This window comes from Mytilus edulis, chromosome 9 (assembly GCF_963676685.1).
Source record: "Mytilus edulis chromosome 9, xbMytEdul2.2, whole genome shotgun sequence".
NCBI classification, from domain to species: Eukaryota; Metazoa; Mollusca; class Bivalvia; order Mytilida; family Mytilidae; genus Mytilus; species Mytilus edulis.
The window spans coordinates 84654078-84680934 of record NC_092352.1 but is presented as its reverse complement, the minus strand read 5'-3'; the positions used below and the strand labels follow the sequence as shown (position 1 = coordinate 84680934).

The 26857-nt window shown below is 32.3% G+C and overlaps 1 protein-coding gene across 4 annotated transcripts in view; it reads left to right on the top strand.

Moving 5' to 3' along the window:
* Positions 1-26857, top strand: part of LOC139489226 (BAI1-associated protein 3-like) — a 248385-nt gene that overhangs the window by 196878 nt on the left and 24650 nt on the right. The gene's annotated exons all lie outside the window — the stretch shown is intronic.

The window sequence follows — 26857 nt, the reverse complement described above, 5'->3', positions numbered from 1 at the left end:
GAAAAACTTTAACTGCATGACAATTGTTTAGCCAAATGGATCAACAAGTTATATAAATATATAAGATGTGGCGATTAACCTTTTTCCAATTGTTTTATTTAATTTCATAACTATGACAGACACCCCTCTCCCTTTTATACAGATTGCAGTATTTCTCATATCTGTAGAGAAAACATTTACTCAGACCTGCTAATTCAAATTATTATGCGTTAGTATTACACTAGTTTTTGAAGAAATTATAATTATACGTGATTCCACATTAACCAAATGAAAATTGGTTTTACATAGAAAATCATCACGAACACTTTCTATCTAAGGACGGAAAATAATATATTTAGAATCAATTGCATCAAATCTTGTGTAAAGACTCTAAATTTGGAAATTTCAAGAGTCATGAATACTGTTATTTAAGAGCTGAATGACAATCTCCAATCCTACTTTGTACAGTGATATCAGTCCAAATATAGAAACTACAGTTAAAATCCTTTAAATCATTTAAATTTGTTTTGCTTAAAACACATACATGTATATGTAGGGGCTGAAAGTCGTCTTGGTGGCCTTCTGCTGTTGTTTGCTCTATGGCTGGATTGTTGTCGCTTTGACACATTCCCAATTTCCTTTCTCAATTTTATTGTCTAGTATGTGACTGCATTTTTTGTGATATTTTAGCTTTGACATTTGACCAGAATTGAGGTCAATGTTATAAAATACAGCTGTGTATTATTCCCTTATTCGAAATAGATCAAACTTGTTGACTGGGCACCCTACTTTTACATCTTAAATTCAATAAATTCATTTCAAACTATACCAAAAAACAATATATTATAAAACATAAAACATAAAAATAACAAACCTTCGATTATACAAATACGGAGATCGTCTTTAAATGACTCATACAGAACAATTCTACAGGTAGCTTTAAAAAGTACAGAACTGCTTTTGATTAATGTTCATAGCCACGCGAATAACCAACTTGTTTACCTTTCTTATTACTTTTCTGTTTAAAAAAAATATTAAAGGATGGTATTTGAAGCAAGGGTACCTAAGAATAAAGTTTAACTTTTGCTACATGTAAAGAATCATGATATACTGATTTTCGCAACAATTGAAGAAGAAAAACCATTTATACGAGATAATGATTTTGTGAGATGTCCAATAGAAGCAGTGTATACAAAATTATACACTATACAAATATTGCTTTAAAGCTCCTCCCACTGCCTACTACGTTTGTGTATTGCTGTTGACGAGTGTTGTATGAACCTGCTTGATCTAAGAATGTGTATTGCAGTCGCATTCGAATGACGTATTGCTTGTCCATATGTGAACTATAGATTAAATTACGCATTTTTGTAAAGCAATATGAATAAAATCAATTCAGCAAATATACAAATATGAATGGAACGATTAACTTCGTTTTAACGGCGCCAATCATCGAGTGAATTTGTACATATATAACACACAAAAACAACCATGCAACAATGTCAATGTCAGCATGTAAGTGAATGACACGTCCAGTTGAAAGTTTTGAAGCACATAACAAATCAGACATACTGTTAAAATAAGTTGTTATGTTTCAAGAAATAACTATTTACTTTGAGGGGGTGTATTATTGTTGACTATTCGAGATTCTTTTCTGCGAACCCGTCTTCATTTGAATGTGTGATTTTAATATTATTACGCGGGCCTCAGAGGGTTTTGATACAACATAAATGCAATAAATGTAAGTTTTTCTGTCTTTTAAAGCAAAACCGATATATAAAATGAATTGCAGAATAAAGACAATAACTGGTTAGTAAGTGTCTTTAAATATCAGCTATATTTGTACTCGGCTCGAAACAGCAGTAATAGCTCGCTAAAGCTCGCGTTACACCTGATTCTCAAACAAAAAGGCTGACAAATTTTAAAAGATACTTACCAGTTAATGTCTATATCTCATTAACTTACTCCGTTGTGTACGATTTTATCATTTTTTACGCATCCATATCGTAAAATCGTCAAAAAAAATTTCTCACGGTCTGTTATGATGTAAAAAATTGCAGCTAATTAATTGTCGTGTTTTGAAACCGTAGTTTACCGAGTGTTACCTTTAAAGTAAACAATCAACAAATAAGCTTGGATATTGAGCACGTGTATAACATGTACAATCAGATAAAAGTTTTTTTTAATGACAGATCACCGGATTTTTACGAGACAGGTTATGCTGAAGTCACTGCATACGAAAAAATATCGGCGATTTATTAACGAGAAGCAAACAATTAAAGAAAAAAATCTTAATTTGAACAGTTTAGACAAATTATATGATTTTATGAGAAAACAGTAGCCATTTAGTACTAAAAACCATATGCATCATTTTTCTTTATTTGCAGTTTTATATCACTTTAAGTAGACAGAAATATAAGTCTGTACCGCCTAATTACGCTTTCAACAATCACGGTCTAAAATTTCAATCCATTACAGTCACTCATCTACTATAAACAACAATTGTCTGAAGATTATCGAAAGCTTCAGAGCTTTGATGAATTTCTCAATACAACTTCATGTAACAAGATGAGAAACTGCATCATCATCAGTTATTACAAAATCAAGCACAGCATATGAAATTAATTTAGTCATTTAGTAGCAGAAACTACTGCAAACATTAAATTGAGGTTTTGAAGTTTTCCTCGGTTTCATGGTTTTCGTTTTGCATTTAACATAAAGCAAAAAAAAAACATAACATGCTCTCAGTAGTTACAACAGCAGTCCACGTCATAACAGACAAAAGAGCAGAACACCATTAAATCCAAATCCTCGTATAAATAAAAGTGCCACACTCTTTGCACGTTTTGCAACACATCTTTGAGAGACTCGTGAGCAGCATTTTGCACGACTTAGTATCTTTCCTTTTCCAAAGTATCCTAATTTTCCTATAAAAATTCCAATTTCTCCGACCTTATCTATGGATGGCTTCATTCACAAGACCAACCTATTTTTTTTAATTTCTAATTCGTCCTCTTCCTAAAAATGTATGAAATATCTGAACTAAAGTTAAGCAATCAACAAGCAATTATTTAATTTTATAACTACAATAAGCCGACTTAAAATCCCTAAATGCTCTACATTATGTAGAAATGATATACAATAAATATTCTAGCTAGTTGACACGATGTTGCGATTGACCTGGTGTAAACATTTACACATATGCCTTATGCAAGTACCGTAATGAGTTTTGGATCTGTAACTTCCACCATGACGTAACTGTAAAATTAAAACGACACATACACAATGTTTAAAAGAAGTAGTAACAATAAATTGAATAGAAATGCAGGTAGACTGTACATTAAATAATTAAATATCTGTTCAAATGAATTAACAAAACGTGTGGTTTAATTATCATTATGATATTCGATATAAGTAAGTACTTGTATCGAATATCATAATAAATTATTAAACCACACGTTTTCTTTCAATACTAATCAATTGTTGGAAAACCATGATTTTCTCCCAATTTGTAAAGTTGATTATGTTGCATGTCCTATATTATTATTGGCAAACAATTTTTATATGCAGCAATGATGGGCATTTTTTTTGGTGTTTCTACGTAAAATAAAAGGATGTAAATTGAAGTAAAAGAAGGCGCGCTTTTTCAAATAGGACCAATTTAATTATGGTGGATGGTATTTTGTCAAATGATAAAGAATATGATTGTCTTAAAAATCAACTTGAATTCTTTCAGAATTTTTATGCAATTTTCAGTAAATAATATATATATACTATGACATACTGAAACCCGGAAAGGGAAAAAGTGTTGGTCCAAAATTCATATTTTGAAAAGAAATTGGGTTGGGGTGGGGCGTCAGTACAAAGTATTACGAAATTTATATATCCATTATTAACCCACTAAAAAAATTAGGACAGATTTTCATTTAAAACGGACACTTCATTTTTTTATCTCCCTTTTAAAAAAATATATAACATTAATCAATAATTGATCTTTTTGAGACATAATTTACAGAATTTTTTTTGAAATAGAGATAAAAAAAAAATACAAGTAAAATTAGCTTTTCTTATAAGTTACCACAGGTAAAAAAACTGAAAAAGTTTTTGTTGAACAAAATTAATACTAGTATAAAGTGAGTTGTACGTTCCTTCAGAATGTGTTTTGTTGCAGATTTTCATTATTTTCAATCTGAATATATTGATAAGGAGATGTGTTATGATTGCTAAAGAAGCAACTAACCACTACAGTTCAAATGAAGTGGTGCAAGCTTTTGTCACATTTTTTTTAGCTCACCTAGCCATAAGGACCAAGTCAGCTTTTCTCATTACTTAGCGTCCGTCGTCCGTTGTCCGACGTCTGTTGTCGTTACCTTTTACGAAAATCTTCTCCTCTAAATATAACCAATCATCATTAGGATATCTAGTTTTAAAAAAATGTGACATGATCCTGTCCGCCAACCAAGATGCACGACATGGCTAAAAATAGAACATAGTGGTAAATTGCATTTTTCTGCCTTATCTCTGAAACAAAATCATTTAGAGCAAATCTGATACGGGGAAAAATGTTTAAATTATTACCCGAATTGGTAATTTTTAGGAAATTTTTCATTTTTTGGTGAATATCATGAATACTATTGAAGATAGAAATAAACTGTAACCTGCAATAATGTTCTGCAAAGTAAGATCTATAAATAAGTCAAATTAACAGAATTGTAAATTGTCCCCTTAAGGAGTTATTGCCCCAAAGTCAATTTTAAACAGTTTTTCATATTATATTAAAACTTTTGCAAAAGTTTTCTCCATTTAAAATCTGAGACAAATTCAAACAAATTTGGCCATGATCATCCTTAGGGTATCAAGTTTTAAAAAAAGGTGTCCAATGACCCCGCCTTCCAAATAAAATTGCAGACATGGCTTAAAATAGAACATGTGATTTAAATGCAGTTTTGGGTTTATATCTCTGAAACTAAAGCCTTTTCAGCAAATCAGCTGACATTTGTGTAAAATGTTCAGGTATAGATTTACCTGTCCTGAAATTTTCAGAGAACCAAATATTTTGTAGCGATGCTCAGTATGGTAGGAAGACTGTTATAGAATCCAATAGTTCTGGAGGGTGCCTTTTAACTGACGGTTTAACATCAAGATTGATGCAAAATTCTAAATTTGTTTTCAAATTCAGATTTTATGAATGAAGTTTTCTACTTAACACCTGAGAATTATACATACGGATATTACTTTCCGTACCAGTCCAGACTTCCTAATTAAAATAAAACATCTAGAGGACGGAACCGGAACTACGTCACCTACATGCTTTACTTTACCTGTACCCCAGTTTTGTTTTTTTCTATTTTTCAGTAACATTATTACTACTATAGAAAATTACGTGGGGAGGTTGGGTGGGTAATTATCAGGTGGTAAGTAGAAAGCTTCATTCATAAAATCTGAATTTGAAAACAAATTAAGAATTTTATTTCATTCATTTTCTACTTACCACCTGAGAAATATACATACGGATAGATTACTCGATTACAAAGCCTTACCTCTCTGGTGGTAGGGTAATTTTCTATGGCTCTGCGTCTCTTTATCCTGGGTATAATCTCTACTTCATATAAATTGTTTATTTTAGACTTTTGATAGTTTGGATAAATGTTTTACATTGTTATAAATCAAGTATGAGAATTTGAGTCAAATCGGTGACCATGAATTTGACAGCTAGTGCCCCTTAAAGGATTTTAAACGAATGTTTTCGAATGATTCTAAAGTATGATCATATAAATATATGAAGATTTGGTATGAGTGCCAATTAGACAACTCTCCATCCAAATAACAATTTATAAAAGTAAACCATTATAGGTCAATGTACGGCCTTCAACACGGGGGCCTTGGCTTATACCGAACAACAAGCGATAAAGGACCCAAAAATTAATTACAAGTTTAAAACCATTCAAACGAGAAAACCAACGGTCTAATCTATATAAAAAAACGAGAAACGGGAAATACGTATAATTTACATAAACAAACGACATTAGATTCCTTACTTGGGACTTGTGCAAACATTGAGAAACAGTCTATGTGAATAAAATCATTCCAAAACTTTAAGATGTCATCAGTGTGGAATAATTTATTAGTAAAGGCAAAATAAAATTATCTTTAAGATTGCCAAACTGAAAGCTTTTGTCTGTGATGTTTTGTAAATCTTGAAGATTTCTTTTTATCAATATTTATGATATTGTTGTTCTTATTTTGTTTGCCTCCATTTTCAGTAAAACCATGTCTTTCAATATGGTGTCTGTTGTTTGTTTACATGTAAATTCTGAGAGCTCATGTTTTAAATTTATATTATAAAAAAAACCTGAGAAACTGAGATTTGTAGAAAGATTCCCACATGTCAAGAGGAAATAAAGACTTTTCTAAAGAAGTTTGTGCATTGCTGTAGAACTGTTAAGAGGCCATCTTGTTGGTGAATTATTTGGCAGTTTCTTTCATTATAGCATCGACGTATGGTTTCAAAAGATATGGCTGGGTGTTTTAAAGAATATGTCAGTCACCAGGGATATGTAAGACATCGTGAATTCAATTATAACTTGCAAAACCTATTATATAGAATGGCATCACCGACACTTATATTAAGGCTACTGCTAACTTTTAAGATTCAAACATTTTCCAGCTAAATTGGGACGTATTTGACATTTTTCTTATCATTTTTGGAGAAGGGAATTTGACATATTTGCATTTTAAAGATATATTACAACTGGGACAAAGAGAGTCAAAGGATCATAAGCTATGGTTGTCTTGTGAGCAACTTAAAAAATCCACTGGCTTGTTCATATTATGATACCATCTGTTTAGCGTCTTCAATCCACATTTAGCACACTATTGACAAATTCTACTAGGATTTGCTTTTTTTTAAATTTGCATGACATGGTAGTAAATTTTTTGGTTAATATGACATAGGTCCTCGAATGCTACCCGCCTGATTTACAAACTAATCCCAGACTCGGTTGGCAAGGAGTTTCCTTTTTGTGGGGGTGAAATTTGATTGATAATATAGGAAATAACTGAAGCATGACTGGAACGGGCCCCTTCTAAGGCAGTCAGTGTGCACCCCTTACAAAAATTTCTTGATCCGCCATTGTTTATACTTTAATATGCATGTTATAGATTTATCCTGCGGACTACTAAATCAACACGTCCGACAAAAGTTGTTCAATGTTACGCTATTTTTTTCTTTGCACACACTCTAATATATTTCATGGACTTACAATAAACAAAAATCAAAGTTAGAGGAATGTATATATTCATATCCAATAAATACAAAATAAAAACACTTATGATATCAGAACAAATAATATAATTTGTTTTACACAACGGTACAAACCATTGCGTAGTATGTACGTATTTCAATTTTCATTTAATTCTCTCACTGATTTGAATTCAATAGAAGATTCGCATACATGCACATCATAAAGTCCAAAGTCTATATTTATTAACACACGTGGTTACTATGGATCACATGTTTTTCTATCTTATATTTTTCTTTAATGTTATGATGATTTCTTTGAAATGTTTTAAATACACTTCACCTTAGGTAAAATAACAAAATCTGATGCTTTGCGCCAATAATATTGATTACAAAAATATCGAGTTGTCCCAACGATACGCTTGTCAGTGTGCTTCATCAAGTACATATACCGACATGACCCAAAAAAAAAATCTTGTGGCGGCGAAACTAACGTTCTGGAACACGTTAAAACTTTCATCCTCATAAAGCTCTATTATTAAGTTTTGATATAAATTTCCACTTAATGAAATTCATAACTCATAACATTTGATGTTAAAAAAAAACATTCCAAAATATATAAAAAGACTTGAGTGATAGCCATTTCTACGGTCTTTTACAGCAAACTGTAGGTAAAGGTAATATCTTTGGTTAGCTTGCTTGCTAGCTGAACCGTGAGGTCATTATTAGTTAAGCTATCCTCATTTAAGAGTAGTCTCGTCCAACAGATAACTAATATATCTGTCTGTAAGACATGACTATTCCAAAAGGAGGGTAGTATACCTAACCTTACTATAATTTCATGGTTCAGCTATCAGTAAGCTAACCATTGATTCTACCTTTACCTACACACTCAATGCATTGTGCTCTAAAGCTCTTCCCACATTACATGTACAACATGTACAAAGTAAATTTGATGCACATGTATATCAACATTTGCTTTTTAAATAGTTTTATAAGATAAATGCATGCTATTTTTAAGCACAATCACACTATACGTTTTTCGAAGTGTTAACTGCAAAGTTGTGTTTTGAAGTATATTAAAGTCTGTAGACAAACCATTTACCAGTGATAAAGTTGCTGGAGACATATTATTAGCTACGATACATATACGTGTCCAGTACATTTTAATATGGATTGAGAGCGATTCCTACTCCAATGTGAAGTTTATGCTTTGAGCTGTAGTGCACACATTTACCCCTGAGAAACACCAACATGTAGACTTTTAAAGATCTGATGAAAAGCTTTCTAAAACATTTTTTTAATGCAGATCTCACAGATAACATTCTATCCATGATAACATCTGATTGTGTAAGCCAGACTGTTTGAGTCTACCATTGAGTCATTTGTGCCAGACTTTATCCAAAGCGTTTTATAAGTTGTGTACAAGTTATCATTTTGTACAAATTATAATTTGTAAAAAAAAACAAATTGTACAAATTTTAATTTGTATTTTGTCTTTCGGTTTGCAAAAATTGCAATCCTGAAGAGTAAGCAGATCCTGCTCAAAATGTGACAGTCTTCGTATTTCTCATGTTAGTTCAAAGCTGATAACAAGTCTAATTATAAAGACTCATCAGTGATGCTCGAATATAAAAAGTTTAATTAATAAAAAATTAAGTACGAATTAAAAAATTATTGAAGGACAAAAAATTAAAGGTCACCGCACTAGGTTAAGGTAGGGTTCACGTCTTTAGACTAAAAGAAAAATAGACAGACTTAGTATTGCTTTTAAAATACAAAATAATAGCCAATGTAGAAACAAGTGTCTTGTCTTAAGGAGGGATAAATCATACATTGCTAAAAAGCACTCTGATTCAAACGAAAATGTATCTGAAACTGACATTATTAAGATGCTTGATTTCTTGATAGAACACATATTTGTTACGTTTTGGGAAGTATTTTTCAAACAATCAGCTTTTCCACGGGAAACAACTGTGCACCTCTTCTTGCCGACTTGTTACTTCATACATGAACTTTTTAGAAAGAAGAAGAAAATGAAGTTAGCAGTATCCTTTAATTTGACTTTCCTTTATAGACGATGTTATCTCACTAAACAGTTCAACATTTGGTGACTATGTTGGACGCATTTATCCGATCGAACTAGCGATAAAGGAAACAATAGATACAGTTAAGTCTGACTCATATCTTGACTTACATCTAGAAATTAACAAATACTCGGTTAAAAACAAAACTTTACAACAAACGAGATGATTTCAACCTCCCAAATAGGAACTTTCAATTTCTATGTAGCAACATTCCAGCAGCGTCTGCATACGGAGTATATATCTAAAAAATGATACGATATTCCTATCATGATTTCTTAAATGGAGGGTTGTTGCTCATAAGAATAAACCAAGAGTTCCAACCGATAAAGTTGATATCATCTATTAGTACATTTTACGGACAGCGTCACTAGTTGCTTGACCGTTATGGAGTATCCGTTTCACAGATGATATCGGATATGTTCCTTATGTCGTAACAACAATTTCGTTTCCTGTTACTTATTACCGGGTGTGTACTATCATGAGCAACACGAGGGATGCCACATGTGGAGCATGATCTGCTTTACTTACCGGTTGACCTGAGATCAAACCCATTGTTTTGGTGGCCTTCGTGTTACGAAGTCTTTATCTTTCTATATAGTGTTCTGTGTACTATTGTTTGTTTGTTTGTTTTTGGGTTTTTTTTAGGCATGTCTTTTTTGTCATATATACCTTGGTTTATTGATTGTCAGTAAAGAAATATACATGTATTTGATTTATGAATTTGAATGTCCCTCTGGTATCTTTCGCTCGTCTATTTCATGCATGTTAAGCCCAGTCAACTTAGGTTAGCCAAACCTCGCGCATTTGTGACAATGTTATATTAAATGCTAAAATGACAATATTACATTACAGGACTACAGTACAAATGAATGCAAGAACATTCAGAATAGAGAAATACACAAATAAACATTACAATAGGAAATTTCGACATGCTTATAGTTTCGTCTGCATAACACTCACCAGAGACGTTCAGATGAAAATAGTAAAGACAGGCGAACAAGTTCAAATTGAAGAGCAGTAATGACCCAAAATTCTAAAAAGTTTTACCAAATACGGCTAAGGTTATCTATGCCTGGGATAAGAAAATCCTTAATATTTAGAATAATTCTTACTTTTAAAAGAATTTGAGTTGTTGGTGTCACCTTTCCTAATCAGTTTTAATCTAGCGTCATGATTTATAAGGCATGAAGATGTTATTCTTACAGATCAGCTAAATTATCTTTTGTAAAGGATCCTACAAATTAATGTAAGATACAGTCACAGAAAATAATTATATTATATATATAGAGCCCAGGTGGTCGTGTGGTCTAGCGGGACGGCTGCAGTGCAGGCGATTTGGTGTCACGATATCACAGTAGTATGGTTTCGAATCCCGGCGAGGGAAGAACAAAAAATTTTCGAAAGCAAATTTACAGATCTAACATTGTTGGGTTGATGTTTAGACGAGTTGTATATATATATATATATATAGATTGCCTAACAATGTAATTTTAACACACCATGTAGTATGTAAATATAAAAATGTTTAAAATATTAACAAAATGATGAAAATAAACGTAATATTTCGCTAGACCAACTAGCTTTATCAAGCGTGCATCTATCCAGGTGAAATCGGATGTAGATGATAAGAAACTTTTGCAGCTCAACGTCTATGTTGTACTGAACTGCCTTTAAAATCAGAAAATTTTGCAGCTCAATGTCTATGACCTCTTGCATTTAGCTGCTTTGAAAATAAGAAAATTTTGCAGATCAATGTACATGTTGCACTTGGATTTAGCTACCTTAAAAATACATAATTGGTAGTTGAAGTTAGCAACGTCCATTGGCCAATATTACGGGATAAAAAGGACGATGCTTTGTTTTAAATTATTCTTTATCTTTCCTGTATCTTTTTTCGTCTTTTTCGTTAAGACCATCAGGTTCTAAAGTGTGGAGTTGGTGGATCCAAAAGTTTTCTCTTCTCCTTCTCGCCGTGGTGTCCCATTCGGTGTTGACTTCTATAATTTGGAAAGTGACATTATCAAAAGGATGTTTCGTTGAACGAAGATGTCTTGTGAGAGGACAGTTTTTGTTGGTTTTGTACGATGAACGATGGTTATTGAGCCTAATATATATAAATATATCAGAACTGACGAGGAAAGGTAACACACGACCACCGAAAGCTATATTATTGTGAAGACCATGTGGTCGTTTGGTCTAGCGGGACGGCTACAGTGCAGGCGATTTGGTGTCACGATATATCAGTAGCATGGGTTCCAATCCCGGCGAGGGAAGAACAAAATATTTGTGAAAGCAAATTTACAGATCGAACATTGTTGGGTTGATGTTTAGACGAGTTGTATATACATAATATACACGGCCATGTATCACCATCATTGCTGGTGCTCCGATGGATAAATCTGTTGGAGAGTTGTCACTGACTCAGACGTACTTATACATATAATTATTTTCTGTGAATGTATCTTGCATTAATTTGTAGGATCCTTTACTATAGATAATTGAGCTGATCTGTAACAATAACATCTCCATGCCTTATATATCATGTACTGTAGTACGACGCTAGATTAAAACTGACGAGGAAAGGTAACACATGACCTCCAAAGCTTTATTAATGTGAAGCCCATATGGTCGTGTTGTCTAGCGGTACGGCTACAGTGCAGGCGATTTGATGTCACGATATCTCAGTAGCATGGGTTCGAATCCCGGCGATGGAAGAACAAAAAATTTGCGAAAGCAAATTTACAGATCTAACATTGTTGGGTTGATGTTTAGACGAGTTGTATATGCATAATGTACACAGCCATGTATCACCATCATTGCTGGTGAGAGTAGAGTTGTCACTGACTCAGACGTACTTATATATATATATATATATATTGGTATGTGTCACTATAAGATCTTGTGTGGACAAAATGCACTTCTGGCGTATTAAAATTTTGAACTTGTTGCCTTTTGTTGGCTGTTGATCGTGTGTTTCTGTGTCAATTGTGTTCTTCAATTTATTTATATTGTAGTCCTGTGGTGTTGAGCTGTCATTTTAATGTTATATTTCACATTGCTATAAAAGGGGAGGTTTGGAATGCCACAAAACCAGGTTCAACCCACCATTTTTTCCTTTAAAAATGTCTTGTACCAAGTCAGGAATATGACCATTGTTATATTATAGTTCGTTTCTGTGTGTGTTACAATTTAACGTTGCGTCGTTTGTTTTCTCTTATTTTTTAGTGTAAATTGACATTGCGATAAGACGTGTCACGGTACTTGTCTATCCCAAATTCATGTATTTAGTTTTGATGTTATATTTGTTATTCTCGTGGGATTTTGTCTGATGCTTGGTCCGTTTCTGTGTGTGTTACATTGTACTGTTGTGTCGTTGTTCTCCTCTTATATTTAATGCGCTTCCCGTAGTTTTAGTTTGTTACCCCGATTTTGTTTTTTGTCCATGGATTTATGAGTTTGAACAGCGGTATACTACTGTTGCTTTTATTTATCATTCAGGATACACGTGCAAGACTTAAAATATATAGATATCAATTGAATAACATAGCTTGGGAAGGGTATTGTAAAGGTCAGCAATGATCAATGTTGAGCCTTTTGAAATGAAATACAATGCAATTACTTAATGATAATTATTGATATTTAACAATCATATTTTTTGGTAGAACTAATTGGTAATTTATACTCTTAATTAGATAAAAAATTTAATAGAACTACATTTGAATGTTACAGTTTTTATCATTGTGTGCTTACCGGCGACATCTGTGGGAAATTACTTTGAAAAGTATATCATAGCATCTATGCAATTTAGTTTTGGAGTTTTCTGAACATCTATCAAAGCTAGCAATAAAAAAGACAAATGTATTGTTTACAAAAACAAAATGTAAAATAAATTACAAAATATTAAATACCTACCTAATGAAGTCTCCAATCTGTCATCAAAGCGTTTGATTGAGGAAGTATTTTTCATATCATTGATAACATTTTCATCAGCAACACTAATTGGCTTTTGAAAACCAATTCCCCCTTGACATCTTTCTTTAAGTTCAGAAACATATTTCTGACAATAACAACATTTCTGAAACTCACACCCAAGAGCATTTACTTCCCACGTAATTCCCTCCAAGATCCTCCCACATTCTAGTCTTGGTTACACCGGTAAAGTCTTTCTTATATCTTTCTCTCAGAGAGGCTAGTTCCTTCATAAAAGATATGTACTACTTCAATGAAAATGGACGTCGTATCAAACTCCACAACTTATACATAAACTAAAATCAATAAACATACAAGACTAGCAGAAGTCAGAGGCTTCTGACTTGGGACAGGCGCGAAATAGTATACCTCTAGCCAATGTAGAATAACAATGAAAAAGAAACAAAAAAACTTACTTTTATTTTGTTATTAGTAAGTTTTAAGAAAGCAAAGTGTTTATTACTGTTGTATCTATTTATAGTTATGAACACAATGAAAGGATGTTGCTCATATTTTTTCACAAGAAAGCTATTGAATCAAATGGTGAAGTTGAAATCATCCCTTCGTAAATTTTACGGACGCCATCACCAGTTGGTTCACCGTTTTGGAATTACTGTTTCACATACAATATCGGATATGTTCCTTATTTCGTAACTACCATTCACTTCCCTTTCCATTACGAATTTGACCTACCGAATTATACCATTTACCGAATTTGTAATAACATGAGCAAAACGACGGGTGCCACATGTAAAGAAGGACCCGCTTAGCGTTCCGGAGCTCCTGAGATCCTCCCCAGTCTTTAATGGATTTCGTATTGCTTAATCTTTAGTTTCCTATGTTGTATCTGTTATCATTCGCCCTTCTTTTTGTCATTATACGAGGTCATATTTTTTTCGGATTGTTTAGATCAAGATCTCATTTTTCCTGTATCTACAGAAGTTACTTATACAAACCAATTCGGAAAAGACATACTAGTTTATATATATATCTCGCAGTGGTGTCTCGACATGGCTTGGTTTGAACTTGTTTGTTTGTTTTTGTCCTTGAATGTTTGTCCCTAATATTTTATTAACTCATTTGCATTCAGATATCGCAGATCAAATTTATTCGTTCATAGTGTGTTAATTTACTTTTTTGACTGAGTATGGCCTGCCAATTGATATTGTATCGTGTTTTTTTTCTATGTTGTGAGGTTATGCTATTGTTTCAGTAAAAGGGATAAGGTTTGGTACCATTAAAACGTTCAATCCCGCTGCAAATGTTTGCACCTGTCCTAAGTCAGGAATCTGATGTACAGTTACTGTAGTTGTCGTTAGTTTATGTCATTTATACGTGTTTCTCGATTCTCGTTTTTTTATATAGATTAGACCGTTGGTTTTCCCGTTTGAATGATTTAACACTAGTAATTTTGGGGTCCTTTATAGCTTGTTGTTCGGTGTGAACCAAGGCTCCGTGTTGAAGGCCGTACATTGATCTATAATGGTTTAATTTTATAAATTGTTATTCGGATGGAGAGTTGTCTCAATGGCACTCACACCCCATCTTCCTATATCTAGTATACATTATGTTTATTTCACATGTATTGCCTTAATCCCATCCAGTACGTTTTTAAATAAACGCAAATATATAATACATATAGCTATTATAAGTTTATAGATATAGAAAGATGTGGTATGAGGTGTCAATGAGACAACTCTCCATCCAAGTCACAATTTATTAAAGTAAACAATTATACGTCAAAGAATGGTCTTCAACACGAAGCATATTATGTTTATCAGACGAAGTGCTATCATAACATGCATAAATATATTCCTTCATGGATATCAATTATAATGCCGAACATTATCTTTTTCTGCATTATTAAGGATATCCTAAATCATATTTCTAAATCTAAATCAAAACAATACATGTATTTAATTGTTTTATACTATCAACAAAACTATTGATTATCGATCGGTCAGAAGGTACATTTGTATCACCAGCCCAGTAGTCAGCACTTCTGTGTTGACTTGAGTTATCATTGATATGTTCATAATTATAAATGAACTGCAGTAGAGTGTTTAGCATTAATATCTATTTTCTTTTAGAATAATTAATATTAATTAGTATTTTTATTATATGTTTTTAAGAGTTCATCAATTCTTCTATTCTCTTACATCTTCTTAACACAGTTCTACTCTATTTGTCTGGTTCATTAGTCAGTCAGTCATGTGTCATATTACGTACACGTAGATATATAAATAAAATACATAAACTTATACCCTTATATACTAAGTACAAGTACAAATGTATATGTGACTACCCTGTATAGCAATACACTATGTCAATAAATACTAAGTACACACGTACTCAGCTAATACCAAATCAAAGTATTTTTTTCTAAGTACACTTGCTCATAAATAATACCAAATATGCACAACAGTATCTCACTATTGATGTGTATGTGTGTTAACAAAGTGAAAGTGAATGACAAGAACAAACACAAACAGGCATGTAACACCTACTAATCAATAGTACACAATGTAAACAAATAAAAAAATGGATAAGTACAAAACACAAAAGTCAAGTGTAAATACCAGCTGGATTTTCAAAAATGTTCTAAGGTTAAACAAGCAGACCAGTGGACAGTATTATTCAAACAAAGAAAATTCATAAACAGTACAATAATATACAGTATCAACACAAAACATGCATGATAATGGCCAATTTCAAATTTTGGATGTTTTCAAAGTCAATGTTTTTCTTCAATAGTGGCTTACTGATACCAAATATTTACAAAATATTTATATAGAGTGTAAACAATGTGTATACTCTCACCATTTCATTACATAAACAATGTATACAACAGCAAATTGTCTGTACAATAAACAATTTTCACCAACGTGTTGAATATTTTCGACTGATTTTTCCGATGCATGTCACGTCCTAGATCATGATCTTCAGTGAGGCTCCAACAGGAAATATGTCGTTGAACGTCTAACCTACTAGTGGGCGCCAAATTTAATAGGGTTCTTGGACAGAATAAAAGGATTCGTCAAGTTTAAGATGTTTTATTCATACGACATAAATAAATCAACCCTGAAAGTACACAAATAACAAAACGTAAATACATAGACAGTACAGTGTACAAAGGGATATAACTTCAAATCATAAAACGGAATGTACATGTATAAAATACGATTAACTAGCTCTTTTTTGTAAGAATACAACCAATACGATTTAGGTGTATATATTATAAATATATGAATTCAATCAAACTCAATTATAAACCAAGTCAGGATTAAGTACTATAGTATGTCCAATTATGTTACGCTACTCATTCATAGATTTATGAATGAACTATTTCTTACTATAATTTTTACATGTAATAATTGACATACAGGTAACTACTATTCAGGAGACACAAACAATACATATACGGAACTAAAATTAAATACACAAACACAGGCAATACATTTAACTAAAAATGCATGTAGCACTGATCTTACCATGTATATGGTACAAAGGTCTATCTCCTGTTTGGAAACATCACCAGATTAATATAACATGAAGATATTCTGGTCCTGTTAAAATACAAATATAACCTACATAAGTCTAATGAACTAACTATATCTGCATAGCATTTATAAACAATAAGTAGAATGTTCAGTAAACATTGCAGACCTTTTATAATAATAAAATAACTGTAACAATACATGTATCATTAATATATCTATGATATATTATTTCTCTGAGTTCATGAAAATACTTCTTTAAAATAGAATATCTATCATTCATGCACAATCATTCTGACTTATTCAAAATACATTTTCTCTCAGATTCAAACTAAAGAAATACTGTGCAAATATTAAATTAAATATGGCTGCTACATGTAAAGCTTTCTCTTAAGATATATCAAAAAGAGTGGCAAAAACTATGAACTCAATGACTGTGACCAATAGTAGATAAGATAATATGACACATGATTGACTGACTAATGAACCAGAAAAATAGAGTAGAACTGTACTAAGAAGATGTAAGAGAATAGAAGAATTGATGAACTCTTAATAAACATATAATAAAACTACTAATTAATATTAATTATTCTAAAAGAAAATAAATATTAATGCTAAACACTCCACCACAGAACTGTTAACAAAAGTTTGAATTTTTAAAAACTAAGGCTTTTCCACCTCAGGAATAGATCACCTTAGCTGTATTTGACAAAACTTTTAGGAAATTGTGGTCCTCAATGCGCTTCAACTTCGTTATCTATTTGGCCTTAAAAATATTTTTAGATTCGAGCGTCACTGATGGGTCTTTTTGTAGACAAAACGCGCGTCTAGTGTAAATATAAAAATTTAATCCTGGTATCTATAATGAGTTTATTTCCTGTTTTTCGGAAAGTCATTTCCTGAAAAAAATGAGGAAGTTGAAACAAGCTGTTTTTGTATAGTCGAATCAAATGATATGATAAGGATACAATAACATCCATGAAGGTATTGTTTGGTGCTTTGATCTATCTATCTATTTATCTGTCTGTCTCTCTATCTATTAATCATGTTTATTCTCTCTCTCTAATTATTGATTATCTTTTTGAGCAGGTGCGATGAGTTTTTACGGATGTATAGGAATTATAGGTGCAGCATTTTTCTTTTCAGGTAGGTGATAACAATTTGATAGCATTCCTAAGTTTGACTCTTTTATTGATTGATTTTTGCACTACGTCAAGTGGGAAATATGTAATGAGAGAACAAACGATCACAAATAATTACAATATGTAGGTCCATCAATATAGGGTCCGACCCGGATTACAGACTGTTATATAGGGATGCAATAGTAACATGAGTGTGAGTCAACTCTTCTGAAAGTAGCACCTAAACGTCCACCACTTTAACTGCATGAAAATGCTAGTGATTGAGAAAAAAGTGACTAAAAATATGCCTAATACGAGAACCGAGAACAATTCGGGCGTAGAAGTAATATACTTCATCCAAATGGCATCAATAAGAGGAAAAAGCAGTTTTCGTTTGTAGATTAGTTCACTATTCAAACTAGTATCCTTTTATATATGCCGTTTGACATTTTGACATGTGTAGGTATGAAGCAATGTCTACATAGTTTTAATGTGAGTTTTTAAACATTACGAATTACAGTCAGTTGTTTAAAAGTTATTGGTTCATATGTAGTTGAAGAGTCCGAGATTAAGAACTCATACTGTTGTATAACATTTGGCCAAAAAATATTTTTCTGTGAAATAGCTGAATAACACTGACTACTCACATTAGCTTCTATACATAGTATCTCTTCACGATGATTGAATATACTGTCGGGTAAAATTTCAGACATTGTATATGTTAACAATAAAAATCCTTTCAGGTAGATCATAGGTAAATGAATATATTTCTTGTGGTATAATTTTCTTTTACTTTGCAAAAAATGAAGACTTTACTAGAATGTTTTTTTTTCAAAAAAAAACAATAAAAAGTATGGGTCACGGTGGTATGTTCCAAGCTATGAATCGTTGAAAATTGTCTAAATTTGATTAGACTGTTTATGACAAAACACATTTGTGTGCATAAAAGGAAATCTAAGATAGGTTTTATAATATGATTCAAGAAAAAATGGCGTCACCGAACTAGTTTCCTTGAGAAAAGTAAACATTAAATATTGTGGCTCTTATATTGATTCACTTATAGGGTCTTTGCACCGGAACTAAACACATTTATTTAAAAAAAAAAGTTGTTTGCATGACACGAGTTATGTTCTTCTCATATATTTTATGATAGTCTGATACTTAACCCCTAACGGGAGGGGTTGTGCCTGATATTCATATGATGAAGACATAATCTTTCAATCAGTTTAATTGAGGTCTGGAGCTGTCAGTTAACTACTAGTAGTCTGTTGTTATTTTTGTATTATTGTTATTTTGTTTGTTTTCTTTTGTTACATCTTCTGACATCAGACTCGGACTTCTCTTGAACTGAATTTTAATGTGCGTATTGTTATGCGTTTACTTTTCTACATTGGCTAAAGGTATAGGGGGAGGGTTGAGATCTCATAAACAAGTTTAACCCCGCCGCAATTTTGTGCCTGTACAAAGTCAGGAGCATCTGGCCTTTTTAAGTCTTGTATGATTTTTAATTTTAGTTTCTTGTGTATAATTCGGAGTTTAGTTTGACGTCCATTATCACTGAACTAGTATACATGTTTTAAGGGGCCAGTTGAAGGACGACTCCGGGTGCGGGAGTTTCTCTCTACATTGAAGACCCATTGGTGGCCTTCGGCTGTTGACTGCTCTATGGTAGGGTTGTTGTCGCTTTGACACATTCCCCATTTCCTTTCCCAAGTTTACCTATAAGTCCAGTATAATTTGTTTAATAAAAGAGTTGTCGGGCCTTATTGAAAAAAAATTATTCTTTATAAACAAAATTGTTGGTGACCTTCTGCTGTTGTTTTTTTCTATGGTCGGGTTGTTGTCTCTTTGGCACATTCCCCATTTCCATTCTCAATTTTATCAACAAGTTTTCTTTATATAATTAAAAAGTCTGACCAATAAATTGCAAATCTGTCTCTAAATTTGAAGATTTGGGTAAATAACTAGACCGATTTTGTACAGCGATTGTACAATCCAAGATGGAGGTTTACCATGACTCTACCATACAAAATGGATATTTAACGGAAGAAAACAAATATTCTTTACTCGAATGGCAACTTTTCACTGAGTGTGGATTCTCCATGTTTAATCCACCATTTTCTACATAGGAAAATGCCTGTATATAACAATTGTTATCCACTCGTTTGATGCGTTTGAGATTCTGATTTTTCCATTTGATTAGGGACTTTACTTCTTGAATTTTCCTCGGAGTTCAGTATTTTTGTGATTTTACTTTTTTCATGGCGGGTCAAGTAACAATAGCAGGAAACTCTTACTCTGAATATGCACTTGATCTTGCTTCTTATTGCGTTTATCCGGTTACCTTTGTGTTTAATAGTTAACTTTTTCTGTTATTATCCGATTTACGAGATGTAAAAAGTGGTTAACTTGTGATGATTTAAATTTATATCAACTTGTTCCAATAGTTTAAGATTGGGAAAATTTACAGTCAATTGCAAATTTTTCTGTTGACAAATATTTGAAGTAATCCGATCACATAAAATAAATATTACAAAACCGACAGAATATATAGACTGCATTGTAATATTTGTATACTATTCCATAATATTAAGAACAAAACAAAAGTACAATGTTTGATCAATTCACGAGTGTAGTATTGTATAGTTCATTTTAAATGCTAGTCTCAATTATGCAACATCTTTCATAAAAATCCTTTCATTTGTTACTTATGCTTTAGCGTCATGTAAGGTTTGTCAATTTGATCCAAAATATATGTACTCAACAATTGGATCAGCTGTAAATCTCACCTGTAACATCAATGTAGAAAGAACGTATTTGACATGGCTTGGTCCACCCAATTTAACTGCATATGCTATAGGAAATGAGACAAAAGACATTCAAGACTCTATCAAAATAATCGGAAATGAACAGAGAACGCTGCATATCCTACAGATTGTCAAAATGCAAGACAAGTACGAGGGATTATATAAATGTGTCGCTGTAAAAGGAGAGGAATGTTTTCGACTTATTATTCCAAGTATGTATTCATTTAATGCATGCATACATGTAGCAATTTTTATATCAAAATCAGTCAGTTTGGGTTTCAACTTTGTATTTGATCTGACCGTTAACATGTTTGACACTAGCGTCAATTGGGAATCTGATATAGATGAAACACGAATTTGGCGTACACACTTTTTGTTCTGAGTAGATTCGTTTATTAAAGAGCTGGTTCGTGTGTATGAATACATTTTCTTTTGCTATGAATGAATAGTCAAAGTACATTTCATTAGAGAACAATTATTTATTGTACGATAATCTGGAGCAAAGGTTTCATAGATATGTCATTAACAAAGTCCAGGTTTCAACAGCGCTGGAAAATAAAGGGGTTTGGTGTTAATTTGTTTATTGGCAGCGTCTTATATTTTATAATTCTTGTTAATATTGTGTATGCATCATTTAAATAATCTTTTCACAACTTGTACAAAGTTCATAAGAAATTTTACAACTGATATTTTCATATTCCTTTGCCATACTTATGTTCTCATTTCCTTTTGAATACTTATTGCCATTTAATTCTTATTACGAGTTTTGAATGATCACAAAAAACATCCAATCGACTCATTGGTTGAATCGAAACTGGTTCAAGTTTCAAAAACGTCAGTTTATTTCATGTTGTTAATTTTGCGATATAAATTCGCCGTTTTACTCACAAATCGATGAGAAAAGAGTTTATGAGATAATCATATTAAAAAAAGTACGAAGATATGGGAAATATGTCAATGGGAAATCATTCGAACAATTAAAAAAAAGAGACATCTTTAATTCAACATATGATATCCAACAAATGACAATTATCTATACAATACAAAAAATGGTGTATTAATGTTAATTCGCACAATGAGATAATGACTAGACTATTGTCAACTATTCAGATCATTGATATCAGTAAACTGTCTCAGATAATATATAGTGTATAACTTTACACAAATCGCATATGTGTCAAGAAGGACAACTCATTATATAAGAGCGGTGATTTGTAGACTTTTAATAAATTTTATGCTCATATCGTAACCATGTTTATCAACGGTGACTCGTTTTTAAACTGCGACATTTTCACTTAATATGTGGATAAATTTTTGAGGTATGAATTGAGATAAAATTTTCCTATATTTCGCTTAGATTTTAAAACTATGTTCCCATCTTCCTTAGCCATAGATGACCTCAAATGAATTTGGTATTCATATCCTTTTAGGTAAAAAGTAAAATCCCAAAAATACTGAACTCCGAGGTAAAATAGCTCTGTACTTTGCAGCGTATTTACACATTCCTGGCTTTTAAAAGAGAGACAATCAGACTTTGTATATATATATATATATATAACGTCATCAGTGTCTGAGTAGAAAGTTGATGAACCAGGGGGGTGTCAGAACGTCTCGTCCTTTTTCTCAAAAAGTTCATCGGAAGGTACCAAGATCTTGTTGATAAATATTCCGTATCAACTTCACAAATAATACACGATCTGATATGGTCTTGATGTATAGATGCTACGTACTGATGTTGTTTATCATCTTAACAACGTGTTTTATAGTTCTTTCATTTGTCTTTGTTCTATTATTAATATTACTATTACTGTTGAATTGTTTTATGTGATATCCGTTTGACGTGCCTCGGTACTTGTACATCTCGTCAATGTGTTTGTATTGTCTTTCATTTTTTGGTGCCGTGTATTGAATATGCAACTTTTTGTATTTCTTTGGTTCTTATAACGTGACTCTGTACTTTAAAAGATCCCGTCAGTATGATGTTGTTCTATTTTATGTCATTGATATATTTCTATTGTGAATACAAAATACGTTGAACCAAAAACGTCAAAATCATTCAATCGCATAGTGGAATTAACTATTTGTGGATTCTTATAAATTCTATATATAACTTTTGGACTATTTTCAATCTCGGTCTATTTATGAAAGTTATTCTTACATACTTTTGATTTTTAACCCTATATATGCTAACATTGCCTATGTAAATTTTAAAATTGTTTGTATGCACATTTAACGACAAATCTTTGTGACGTATAACATTTTCTGACGTCAGACACACAAATCAATGAATGTGTTTGTAGATAGATGTTTTTGTGTTCTGTTAAATTGTTCCTTTTAAAATTGTTATACGATAAATTCTATCAATAACTTTTGGACTATTTTCAATCTCGGTCTATTTCTGAAATGTATTCTTACATACTTTTAATTTTTAACCCTATATGCTAACATTGCCTATGTAAATTTTAAAATTGTTTGTATGCACATTGAAGGACAAATCTATGTGACGTATAAAATTTACTGACGTCAGACACACAAATCAATAAATGCGTTTTTGTGTTCTGTTAAATTGTTCCTTTTAAAATTGTTATACGATGATGACTGATGTTCCCATATTTTGACTATTTTATTTATTGTGTCTGTTAAGTTAGCGCATCAATTTAAATATAAAGGAATTTGATGAGACTGGCATCAAAGTGGGAGGTTTAGCTCTATAAAACCAGGTTTAATCCACCATTTTCTACATTTGAAAATGTCAGGAATATGACAGTTCTTGTCCATTCGTTTTTGATGCGTTTTGTTATTTGATTTTGCCATGTGATTATGGAGTTTCCGAATTGATTTTCCTCTAAGTTCAGTATTTTTGTGATTTTTACTTTTTTTTGCAGCATATTTACACATTCCTGGCTTTTAAAAGAGAGACAAAAGATATCAGAGGAATATTCATACTCGTAGATCGAAAATAAAATGACAACGATATTGCTAAATAATTAGAAAAAGACAAACAGACAAATAGTAATACACAAGACATACATAAAAAACATAAAAAAATGTTTTAAATGTGTTTGCGGAAGCGTAAGCGTTCATCATGAAGAAATATCAAGGAAAGTGCTTTGGACGAAAAAATGTTTAGTTTTTATTTCATCTACCTCTGAAACTGAGGACTTAAGTTTGATATATGTTAACGTACGTTTGCATGTACATACGTTGAATTAAAACATGTGAGCAAATGTTTTCTGTATTACAGAGCCACCAAAAAACATTTCAATAATAGGAATCAATAAGGATTCCATTGTTTTTGGTAGCGTAAACAGACAAATGAATTTGACATGCGATGTCGAATCTGGAAAACCACCCGAGTTAATGGAGTGGAAGAAAAAAAACGTTGTTGTTGCAACTGGTGGGCCTGCGTCCCTCACCTACACGTTTATACCAAATGTAACAAATCATTTGCAATCACTGAGGTGTATAGCTTTCAACAATGTTACAAGAATAACACTTACAAAGAGGGTAACGTTGCATTTGTATTGTGAGTAGTTTATCTATCGATTTAACATACTAGTAAACTCACCCTGTATAACCCCGATACAGATGAAACCGGACGTTGACGCGTTCGAATCGGTTAGGAATTAATACTTTTAAAGAACATCCAATTTCTATTGTTCGGATATTTTGCTCCAATATATTCTTTGCCATAATACCCATTAGTTACTAAAAGGTTTTTCAAATGTGTGACATTTTTATATCCAAATATCAAAAAACGCACGACGATATCAATGATAAAACGTGCTTGGTATTTTTAATTATTCAAAACTTAATGTTTCTCGTACCTTATAGTTTTTAAAACATACATTTTTTAAAATTTCATAGTATAAATTAACAAACTTATAAAGATCGTTTGTTTATGTTGTATCTAGAAAAAAAAATACACATTTTAAAGTGTCTTTATTTTCATGTTGTGTACGCTTCGTTGTCGTTAAACCTTTTTATACTGTACGCTTCGTTGGCACAATATTGCGTTTGTCAATGAATTTTGTATGTATTAAATTATGCTTTGGTATGATTATAACCAATATGCATGTATGAAAATAATAATTTCCCACCATAACATGCAGACAGCAACCCATAATATCCGTTATATTGTCGAAACACTCTTGGAGGAAATTGTACAATCATGTAAAAAAATCCTTATGTATACGAAAGTGTAAATTGGTAGGAATAGTTATCAAAGGTAGGAAAATACAATAACTCGACAGATGCAAATATGGCTAAGCATACAGATACACACGTCCGATTTCTAATTTGATAGCATTTTAAAAGTTTTTACCATACGACATTTAATGTACGGTTAGGTGGTGGGTTGGGTGCCCGCTAACATGTTTAATCCCGCCATATTCTGTATGTGCCTATCCAAAGCCAGGAGAGTGTAATTCAGTGGTTATATATATTTTTGTGTTCACTGTTTTGTGCATAAATTGGGCCGGTAGTTTTCTCGTATGAATTGTTTTACAAATTTGTAATTTCGGTGTGTTCATAGCTGACTATGCGGTATGGGCTTTGTTCATTGTTGAAGGCCGTACGGTGACCTATAGTTGTTCATTATTGTTTCGTTTGGTCTCTCGCGAAGATTTGTTTCAATACCCCATTTTTTTTATACAGACAGCAATCAAAAATAATCAATGGATTATAGGTTAAGCCTTTTGGCCTGAATCTCAGAGGCGGGTCCTAGGGGTCATAGATTACAATAAAGTTAAATTGAGGTTAAAGAATATATGTATACAATAAACATGTAACTGATAGCCATCAATAGTAATACAGTTATATTTATGTGAAGATATAAAGACGAAGAGATAATTCTTAATTATAACTGGTTTGCTTTTTCAATTATGTTTTTTTGTTTGTTTAATTTTTATGGTATAAAGATTGTGCTTAATTTCCGCGAAAATTACAGTCTTTCTACTGTGTTGTCAAAATCTTAATGATTGGTCATTCTGGTTATTATAAGCACCTTAAAGTCTATACCCACCCATATATATGCATTTCATTCAAATTTTTAATCATTTCGGAGAAGACCAAAGGGACCATATTTATATTCCCCAGTTACCCTTGGCGTCATGGGTGATTATGTAGATGAGCAAAGCATCAATCATCAACCTAACCTTAGACATTTGCTGTGTTTCTTCTTTCATGTCCTAATAGTTATCAATAAAAAATGAAACGTTTCGCAGTTGGTACTGAACAATTTCTGGACCCTTTTATTTGTTTATGACACACTTACATAATGGCTGATTGTTAGTTGCTTAACGGTCACTTGCAAATATGTCATGCATGTTCAGGATAAGCACAAAGTAGCAACACATACTACATGTAGATCCTGGAAGGAGGCCCTCCGGAATTACGTTAGGGAAGTTTGGACTGCCACTGGATGAGGTATATTGAATAAGTACACAAATGTTGCCTTTCAACAGGTCATTTACGGACCTCTCATAAAGTTTTTGCAGGGGTTCGTACAGTGTAGTTAGCGTAGTACTCTCTTTACACAAGACATTGGATCTTATATTCCCATTCGGACTGGACGTGACTGCGTACTTTTACATCGCACACAACTAAACGGGTGGCCAACTTCGGTCAGGTTTTACTGCCGGTCGGAAAAAAACCAAAGTGACCATATTTAATAGTATATTTCCCCGTCATCCTTTACCAAATTCTTTCATGAATAAAAAAAATTTGGCTACAATATAGAAAGTTATGCTGTACCAGTTAATCACTTAACATTATTACAATATATGCACACTTATGAGAACTCATAATACCGTACATCCTCTCGATACTGTTTATATTTGGCATTGCACAAGTCCATGCGTTTTATTACGTCTTTACCTAAAAGCGTTGGATATATACTGATTAATATTTTAGATACATGATTTACCTCTTAATTGTAATTCGCTTTGAAATAACTATCAGTTACTAAAAATAATCCTTTGTCGATATTGTATACAGGTTTTTTTTATCATGTTGTGCTGTTACACCAGTGTCCAAGGTTAAGGAGAGGGTTGGGGGCTCACGTGTTTAATCCCGCCGCATTATTTTTTTGTGTCGGTCCAACGTCAGAAGCCTGTAGTACATTGGTCATATAGATCTGTCATTTTTTTCTTTTTCT